The sequence below is a fragment of the Suricata suricatta genome, chromosome 15 (assembly GCF_006229205.1).
Source record: "Suricata suricatta isolate VVHF042 chromosome 15, meerkat_22Aug2017_6uvM2_HiC, whole genome shotgun sequence".
Taxonomy (NCBI): domain Eukaryota; kingdom Metazoa; phylum Chordata; class Mammalia; order Carnivora; family Herpestidae; genus Suricata; species Suricata suricatta.
The window spans coordinates 684,149-694,606 of NC_043714.1; the positions used below are offsets into that span (position 1 = coordinate 684,149).

General features: G+C 38.3%; 1 protein-coding gene across 1 annotated transcript in view; it reads left to right on the forward strand.

Moving 5' to 3' along the window:
- The window catches only part of UBE2V2 (ubiquitin conjugating enzyme E2 V2), a 46,704-nt gene that overhangs the window by 366 nt on the left and 35,880 nt on the right, over positions 1–10,458 (forward strand). The window lies entirely within an intron of this gene.

The following is a 10,458-nucleotide window of genomic DNA, read 5'->3' on the forward strand; positions in this document are numbered from 1 at the left end:
GGCTGGGGGCGGGGTGGCTCCGGCGCGGCCGCCCTCGCAGGGTTAGCGGGTGCGGGTCAGATCGCTGAGCTGGGGACAGTGTGGGAGACTGGAGAGGAGGCCCACGGTGGGCAGTGTCAACATCAGGCACCGAGGGCTTCGGGGGTACGGGGCGACCTGGGTCGAGCAGGGTCCCGGCCTCTTGGACTTGCCTTTATATGGGTGGAGCAGGAGAGGAGTAGGCAGAAGAGGACTGTTGCTCTTTGTAATGACGGAGAAATTAGGATCATTCTTACCTGCCTGAATACGTGTTGTATTTTGATTCATTTAAGTGCAGAAATGTAGTGCAAGAAAAATAGAAACAGAGCAAGAAGACGCTAATGGAAGAAGTCGTTTGTTTCCTCAGACTGTTCCGCTCCTGTCTCGTGCTGCTTGGTTTCCTATGAGCACAGACTTTGAGGTTAAAAATTAACACTGAGATTTTCAAAACTTGACCATTTTACAATATATTAAAAGGAAAACGTTAAGTTTTACTACTTAAACATACGTTTGATCTTCCATTTCTCCTAATTGAAACCAGGCCATAGAACACTGTGATTTAATATTTCATGCCATCATTGCATAGTAAAACAAAAATTTTAATTTTAAATAAAACAGCATTCTAAATGTATTTTAAGTGTATATGTGCTAAAAAAAATAGGAGTTTGCAGCTATGTTATTGGAATGGGATACATGCAATATATATTTTAAGGAAAAGTTAGGTGAAATTAACATAAAGTTAGGTGTTGTAAATCCAGTCTTCATTGTGCACAGGTGTCGTAGGGGCTAGGCTCTGACAATTTTAGCGTTGGGGGATATCTCCGTATACTTGAGGTCTGAGCGAACTAGTAAAAACAAGGATTATTTTAAAAATGAGCTTTTATTGTTACAACTTAATTGTACTTGCTATCTGAAATCCATTGTGCTTTCGAATGGGGCCATATCTCTCTTGAGAGTTGTACCAATATGGGTTCTTGAAAATGTAGTAATAAAATGGTACATTGTAGTTGGGTCGTTTTCATTTTGTGGATTGCATTGTTTATTTAAACATGTTTCCGTATGAGAAAGTGTGGAAATATTTTGAAAAGAGCAAATATTAGATGATAGTAATGGCAGATACTTTTTGTTAACCACTTTTAGTCGTTATTTAAGGAAGTCGAGTATAAATTATAAAGACGTTGCTGATTATTGGCATATTTCCTTATCCATTGGAAGCCTTTAGTTCCTAGTTTCTGTTTCAGAATGACGATTGTTAAATTTTCACCGTGCTTTCAGATTTATGAAACTTTAGCATAATTTCTAAGGATGTATTTTAGGCATTTGAGTTTTCCTCACTGACATTCATTTTGAAAAGATTGCTAAAAACTTGGTCAATTTCAGTTTTCTATTTATTCATTTTATATGCCTTACATTATTGACAGTATTGTTGAACTGAGAGGGAGATGAATGCAGAAGCGGCTTTGGACTTTTTAAATTACACTTTCTGTTAGCTATACTTTTATATTCTTTGCAGGGTAATAGTCTCTGTATCTTTGTGAAATTAACATAATGTACCGTGAAATTTAAAATGAGATGAGCTAGGTCATGTAATAACATACGTGTTTTGGGGTGCTTGGCTGGCTCATTCTGAGGAGCATGGGATTCTTGATCTAGGGGTTGTGGGTTCGAGCCCCATTTTGGGTATAGAGATGACCAAAAAAAAAAAAAAAACAACTTTGAAAAAAATCATTAAATAGTGATATACATGTTTTTTATTTAAGACAAAATATTCTTGATAAAAATAGTTCCTTGATAGGTTAAAAAGAAGAGATATCTGACAAGTATTTTTTGATCCTTATTAAGGCATTATATTTTAATGTGCCTTATCTGAGTCATACACTTTTATCCTTCCTTTTACTAGAAGAAAAGTTGGGGAGAAGAAAGGGGAGAAAAACTCCAGTTAGGCTGAGAATTTTAAGCTGAAACATACTTTGCCGTACCATTTGGTCCTCTTGTTTTATTTGAGAGGGAGGGTGTGGAGGGAAAGAGAATCTTAAGCAAGCTCCACACTCAGCGCAGAGCCCTATGCGGGCTCAGTCCCAGCACCCTGGGATCATAACCTGAGCGAAAATCAAGAGTTGGAGACTCAACTGACTGATCCACCAGGCGCCCTTGGTCTTATTTTGCAAATGAGAAAAATGAGGGCTAAAAAGTTATAAGATTTTACATAGTTGGTTAGTGATGGATTCAAGGTTAGAATTTGCATTTTGTTTTTGTTTTGTCCTGAGTCTAGTGTTCTTTCTGTTTTAAGGAACTGTGAATTTGAAATATTCCTTCATCATGAATCTTACTGTCTTTAGGCTTGAGAGTGGCTGTCACACTTTTCTTTCTAGCAGAATCCTTTTTTCAGACATAGATGTTTCTTGTGGATGGGAATTGGGCTGTGGTGGAGACCCACTGGCCAGGTCCCCTATTTCCAAGAGGCAGAATCACCTTTGGAGGTCAAGAGGATTTCATTGGACAGAGCTTAAGAAACACTACTTTAAGGAATAGAAATTTATTAGTACATTTAGTACCTTTGATTCAAAAATTTAATTAGATCCCAGCAGTAATAAAAGACTTACTGTTAGATGAAAAAGTATGTACTATACTTTCTTAAAAAATAAAATTTAAATTTTAGAATACTTTTAGTTTAGCAGTGAGGTTGTGAAGATAGTACAGAGAAGATTACACGTTAGAGTGCCCAGTGTTTACTTTGTGTCTCAGGATCCCATCCAGGATACCTTGTTAATGACATTTTAAGTTTCTTATCATTTGAAGATGTGGTTTGTAGATACAGTGGAATACAACTTGGTAATGAGAAGGAAGGAAGTCCGGCCATTTGCAACTACACGGATGGAACCGGAGGGTATCATTTCAGTAGAAGAAAGTCAGAGAAAGACAGATATTACATGTTTTCACTCATGTGGAACTTGAAAAACTTAACAGAAGACTATGGGGGAGGGGAAGGGGAAAATAGTTTCAAACAAAGGGAGGCAAACTCATAAGAGACTCTTAAGTACAGAGAACAAAGTGAAAGATGATGAGGCAGTGGGGAAATGGGCGCTGGGCACTGAGGAGGGCCCTTCTTGGAACGAGCACTGGGTGTTGTGTGTAAGTGATGAATCGTGGGAATCTACCCCTGGAACTAAGCACACTGTATGTTAGCTAACTTGACAGTAAGTTATATTAAAAAAAAAAAAGAATAAATTAAAAAAATTTTTTTGTCACTGAAGTTACACTAGTGAGGTTCTAGTCTCTGAATATAGATGATTGTAAAATATCTTTAAGTAATGAGAGGCTCAGAAAACAGCAGTATTTTTTTCTTTGATAGTAGGCCTGTGTAGGCCATAAGATTGAAAAATGAAACCAAAAGTAACAACTAACTACCCTCTTCACAAGTGGGCAGCACTGTGCAGATCAGCAGCACTTTAGTTTCACTGCGGCCTCTGGTAGATTACTGTGGCACGCTAGGCATGCCAGGGAATCGCGGAAGCCCTGCTTTCCCCGTCCCTTCTCTGACGAGGTTTGACAGCATGATTTTGTTTTCCTTCTCTTCAAGATGAAGGCACACAGGCACAACTTGAGAATAGTAACAGAAGAGATCTGCATGTGTAAATCGTAACATAGAAGAACCTGGGGACTGGGCGATGTCAGAGCCACATTGTAGTCGTCTAGTACATTTCCCCCTTGGGACTTTAATAACTGGCCTCATGGGTTTTTCTGTTTCTGTTAGGAACCTCGATACTCTTGATACATGTTTGCTCTTGACAGTGTGATTAAATAATCCAACCTTATTATTCAGACAATCACCTCTTTGCACAGTACTGCAGAATGGTAAAAATGAATGACCGAGCAGACTGAGACTGTTCAAAGCAGTCTTACTAAGTAAGAAAAACTATCAGTCTGTGACCTTTGAAAATGTTTGCTCAGATATTAAAAACTCTTCTGTGGTTATGGGTATATAGGAAAATGAAAAAATAGTAAAGCTAATATTTGTACAGTATTGTAATTTAAAAATGAGACATTAAGAATTGGAATGTTTTCTTTGTAAAAAACTTGTCAAGAGCAGTTTGAACAAGGCTTGAGTTTTTCTTCTCATCATAATCTTACGGTATGGAGCAGACATCTTTTCTGTGCTTCAGTAATCGTCATACTGCTCAGTTTGCATCAGTTCCACTATTTATCCTTTGTGCTCTCAGGGTTTGGAAGTAATCTCTGAGATTTTCTTCATTGTGAAGTTTCTCACTTCCTGCGGAACATTTCTTCCATTTTTGTAACTGCTTCCCGTGTTTACCTCCATAAGCTCACATTTACAAAGTGTGTGTGGCCGCTCTTCCAGAGTCTTCCGGCACTTTTGGTCAGATATTTTTCTGTAACTGCATTTAACATGATGCACATTTCACTTCAGTGTTATGAGGTTTTTCTTTGCCGCACTTTCAGTTTTCATTTCTTTGCTGTACATTGATCTTTGTTGACTAATGTCCTTTTTTGGCTGTTTTTAAAGAATGTCACATGGGTTCACTACTGGCACAGAAGGAAGCAACACTGTTTTAAGGCTTGCTGTCTGGATGTGGGTAACAGGTGCAGTGACCCCTCACTAACAGACTTTGAAAGATGTGAAGTGATTGGCACTGGTTAGGATGCTCATCTGTTATTTACACAGTGATTTGTGGAGCTGGCAGCCGGGCTCGGGCCTCATGCAGTTACTCGTGGTTAGTAGGCAGCTAGCCGAGGCTTCGTCCGTGTTGTTGGGGGGCCGGTAATGTTTCAGCCGTGCTAACTGGAGGTCATGCAAGTAAACCCTGTGGAAAGGAAAGGTTGCCCTTAGTGGGAACATCCACCTGACAGTTACTTGGGGAGCTGTTTGACACAAAACTTAAGAGTGGATATGTGAGGCTTGTAGACTAGGATAAATGGAATGAAGTTCAGCGTTCAAGTTGGTTTCAAACGTATTTCACTTTTTGAAAGATGAATGTTTATATAAGTTAAAAATTTTTTATGTTTTATATTTGAGAAAGAGAAAGAGAGCACAAGCAAGGGAGGGGCAGAGAGAGAGGGAGACACAGAATCTGAAGCAGGCTTCAGGGTCCGAACTATCAGCAGAGAGCCCAATGCAGGGCTCGAACTCACAAGCCGCGAGATCATGACCTCCGCCAAAATCAGATGCTTAACCGACTGAGTCACCCAGGGGCCCCAGATGTTTTTATAAATAAATCTTTGAGATAATATGGTAAGATGGGACTGTAGAACTGGGTTTGGGAGTGATTTATTCTTATTTACAAATCTTAGCTGATTTGTTTAAGAGCAAATGTTATATTCAGTTTAAGTTAGGACTCAGCAAAGTTTCAGTTCACAGGAGAGAAGTTCTTAAAGCCTGTGTAGGTCTTTATATATGTTGAAATGATTCTAATGGAAAGCACATTATGGATCGTCTAGGCTTCATTTGATTGATAACCAATGGGAATCTAGATATGAAATGACTTTCACAAGATTAGCTAGATGTTGAGTCTAAAGCTAGTTTTTTGATTTCAGATACTTTGATACTGGTTCTGTGTTACACTGTATGTGGGAACCTAACAATGTGATTTCATAAGTAAATGCCATTAAGGATCAAGACAAGACAGTTGATAGAGTCTAATGGCATTATAAGTGTTTGACACTACATGTTCTTTTAAGACGGAAATGATTGTGTTGAAAGAATAACAAATTTAAGAAAATGGATATATATATATTTTAAATGTTTACTTTTTAGAGAGAGTGCAAGCATGAGTGGGGCAGGGGAGGGACCAATGCCAATGCAGGGCTTAAACTCACGAAACTGTAAGATCATGATCTGGGCCAAAGTCACATGCTTACCCAACGGTGCCTTCGAGGCGCCTCAGAATTGATACTAATAGCTAAATCTTACCACACGTTTACAGAGATCTTTTTTATGAGCACAAATTTGGTATTGCAGACAAACACATACATAGTAATTGTTTCCCTTAGTGATTTTTTATTTTTTTCCATTCCCCCATGGTGGGTCTTCTGTTAAGTTTCTCAAGTCCCACATATGAGTGTAAACATAAGATATCTGTCCTTCTCTGACTGATTTATTTCACTCTGCATAATACCTTCCAGTTCCAACCATGTTGCTGCAAGTGCATGATTTCATTCTTTCTCATTGCCAAGTAGTATTCCATTGTATATATAAGCCACATTTTCTTTATCTGCTTGTCAGTTGATGGACATTTGGGCTCTTTCCATACTTTGGCTATTGTTGAAAGTGCTGCTATAAACATTGGGGTCCAAGCATCTCTATGAATCAGCATTCCTGTATCATTTGGATAAATTCCTAGTAGTGCTATTGCTGGGTTGTAGGATAGTTCTATTTTTAATTTTTTGAGGAGCCCCCACACTGTTTTCCAGAGCAGCTGCACCAGTTTGCATTCCCATGAACAGTAATTTCTGCACATCCTCACCAGAATCTATAGTCTCCTGATTTGTTCATTTTAGCCACTCTGACTGATGTGAGGTGGTATCTCAGTTTGGCTTTGATTTGTATTTCCCTGATGATGAGTGATGTTGAGCATCATTTCATATGCCTTTAGGCCATCTGGATGTCCTCTTTGGAGAAGTGTCTATTCATTTCTTTCCTGGATTATTTCTTACCAGTCTCTCCACTGGATTGTTTGTTGTTGGATACTAGCCCTTTATCTGATATGTCCTTTGCAAATATCTTATCCCACTTTGTTGGTTGCCTTTTAGTTTTGTTGATTGTTTCGTTTGCAGTGCAGAAGCTTTTGTCTTGGTCAGGTTCCTATAGTTCATTTTGGGTTTTAATTCTCTTGCCTTTGGAGATGTGGCGAGCAAGAAATTGCTGTGGCTGAGGTCAAACAAGTTGTTGCCTGCTTTCTCCTCTAGAATTTTGATGGTTTCTTGTCTCACATTCTGGTCCTTCATCCATTTTGAGTTTATTTTTGTGTATAGTGTAAGAACGTGATCTAGTTTTATTCTTTTGCATGTTGCTGTCCAGTTCTCCCAGCACCATTTGCTAAAAAGGCAGTCTTTTTTCCATTGGATACTCTTCCCTGCTTTGTCAAAGAATAATTGGGCATACATTTATGGTCCATTTCTGGGTTTTCTATTCTATTCCATTGGTCTATGTGTCTGTTTTTGTGCCCATACCATACTGTCTTGTTGATTGCAGCTTTGTAGTAGAGGCCAAAGTCTGGGATTGTGATGTCTCCTGCTTTGGTTTTCTTTTTCAATATCACTTTGGCTATTTGAGGTCTTTTGTGGTTCCACACAAATTTTAGGATTGTTTGTTCTAGCTTTGAGAAGTATGCTGGTGCAATTTTGATTGGATTGCACTGAATGTGTAGATTGCTTCGGGTAGTAATGACATTTGAACAGTGTTTATTCTTCTGATCCATGAGCATGGAATGTTTTTCCATTTCTTGGTGTCTTCTTCAATTTTCTTCATAAGTTTTCATCATACAGATGTTTTACATCTTTGGTTAGGTTTATTCCTAGGTACCTTACGGTTCTTGGAGCAATTGTAAATGGGAACAATTTCTCGATTTCTTTCTTTTGCTTCATTATAGGTGTATAGAAATGCAACCGATTTCTGTACATTGATTTTTGTGCCCTGCAACTTTGCTGAATTCATGTATCAGTTCTAGTAGACTTCTGGTAGAGTCTTTTGGATTTTCCATGTAGAGTATCATGTCATCTGTGAAAAGTGAAAGTTTGACTTCTTTGCTGATGTCTTTTATTTCCTTTTGTTGTCTGATTGCTGATGCTAGGACTTCCAGCACTATGTGAAACAACAGTGGTGAGAGTGGACACCCCTGTCGTGTTCCTGATCTCAGGGGGAAAGCTCTCAGTTTTTCCCCACTGAGGATGATATTAGCTGTGGGCTTTTCATAAATGGCTTTTATGATGTTTAAGTAGGTTCCTTCTATCTTAACTTTCTTGAGGTCTTTATTAAGAAAGGGTGCTGTATTTTGTCAGATGCTTTTTCTGCATCTATTGACAGGATCATACGGTTCTTATCCTTTCTTGTATAAATGTGATATATCACATAGATGCATTTGTGAATATTGAACCAGCCCTGAAACCCAGAAACGAATCCCACCTGATCATGGTTAATAATCTTTTTATATGCTGTTGAATTTGATTTGCTAGTATGTTGTTGAGAATTTTTGCATCCATATTGATCTGGGATAGTGGCCCGTAATTCTCCTTTTTTGTGGTGTCTCTGCCTGTTTTAGGAATCAAGGTAATGCTGGCTTTATAGAATGAGTCTGGAAAATTTCCTTCTGTTTCTGTTTTTTGGAACAGTTTAAGATAGGTATTAACCCTGCTTTAAATGTCTGGTAGAATTCCCCAGGGAAGCCATCAGGTCCAAGACTCTTATTTGTTGGGAGATTTTTGATAGCTGATTCAATTTCTTCACTAGTTATAGATCTGTTCAAATTTTCTGTTTCTTCCTGTTTGAGTTTTGGTAGTTTGTGGGTGTCTAAGAATTTGTTTCTTTCAGGTTGTCCAGTTTGTTGGCATATAATTTGTCATAGTATTCTCTGATAATTGCTTGTATTTCTGAGGGAATATAATAAATCCATTTTCATTCGTGATTTTTATCTATTTGGGTCCTCTCTTTCTTTTTGAGAAGTCTGGGTAGGAGTTTATCAGTTTTGTTTATTTTTTCAAAAAATAGCTCTTAGTTTCATCACTCTGTTCTATTGTTTCTTTTTTGGATTCCATATTGTTTATTTCTGTTCTGCTCTCTATTATTTCTCTTCTTCTGCTGGCCTTGGGGTTTCTTTGTTCTTCTGCTTCTTGTTCCTTTAGGTGTGCTGTTAGATTTTGTATTTGGAATTTTTCTTGTTTCTTGAGATAGGCCTGGATTGCAATATATTTTCCTCTTAGGACTGTGTTTGCTGCATCCCAAAGGGTTTGGACTGTCGTGTTTTGATTTTCATTTGTTTCCATATATTTTTTAAATTTTCTTCTTTAATTGCCTGGTTGACCCATTCATTCTTAGTAAATGTTCTGTAACCTCCATGCATTTGGAGTTTTTCCAAACTTTTTCCTGTGGTTGGTTTCAAGTTTCTTAGCATTCTGATCTGAAAATGTGCATGGTATGATCTCAGTTCTTTTGTATTTATTGAGGGCTATTTTGTGACCCAGTATGTGATCTATCTTGGAGAATGTTCCATGGGCATGCAAGAAGAATGTATTCTGCTTTAGAATGAAAAGTTCTGAATGTATCTGTCAGGCCCATCTGGTCCAGTGTATCATTCAGGGCCATTGTTTCTTTATTGATTTTCTGTCTAGATGATATGTCCATTGCTGTAAGTAGAGTATTAAAGTTCCCTGCAGTTACCACATTCTTACCAATAAGATTGGTTATGTTGGTGATTGTTTTATATATTTGGGTGTTTCTGAATTGGGTGCATAGACATTTATAATTGCTACCTCTTCTTGATGGATAAACCCCATAATTATGATATAGTGTCCCTCTTTATCTCTTGTTACAGCCTTTATTTTAATATCTAGTTTGTCTGATGTAACTTTGGCTACTCCAGCTCTCTTTTGACTTCCAGTAGCATGAGAGATGGTTCTCCATTCCCTCACTTTCAATCTGAAGGTGTCCTCAAGTCTAAAATGGGTCTCTCGTAGACAGTAAGTAGATGGGTGTTTTTCCTTTTTTAATCTATTCTGATACCCTGTGTCTTTTGATTGGAGCATTTAGTCCATTTACACTCAGTGTAATTATTGAAAGATACGAATTTAGAGTCAATGTATTATCAGTAGGTTTCACGCTTTAGTGGTGTTTCTGGTCCTTTGTGGTCTTTGCAGCATTCCACCTACAGAGTCCCCGTTAGGATCTCTTGTGGGCCTGGTTTAGTGGTGATATACTCCTTCAGTTTTTGTTGGACTGGGAAAACCTTTATCTCTCCTATTCTGACTGACGGACTTTCTGGATAAAGGATTCTTGGCTGCATACTTTTCCTCTTCATCGCATTGGAAATTTCCTGCCACTCCTTTCTGGCCTGCCAACTTTCAGTAGATAGGTTTGGTACTACCCTTCTGTGTCTACCCTTGCAGGTTAAGGCTGGTTTGTCCCTAGCTGCTTTCTGGATTCTCTTTATCTTTGTATTTTGCCAGTTTCACTATGATATGTCATACAGAAAATTGATTCAGGTTATATCTGCAGGAGTTCTCTGTGCCTCCTGGATTTCAGTGTCTGTTTCATTCCCCAGATTGGAGAAGTTCTCAGCTATGATTTGTTCAAGTACTGCTTCAGCCCCTTTCTCTCTCCTTCTGGAATTCCTATGATATGGATATTGTTGTGTTTAATTGAACCACTTAGTTCTTTATTTCTCCCCTTACGATCCAGAATTTTTTTTATCTCTTTTTCTCAGCTTCATC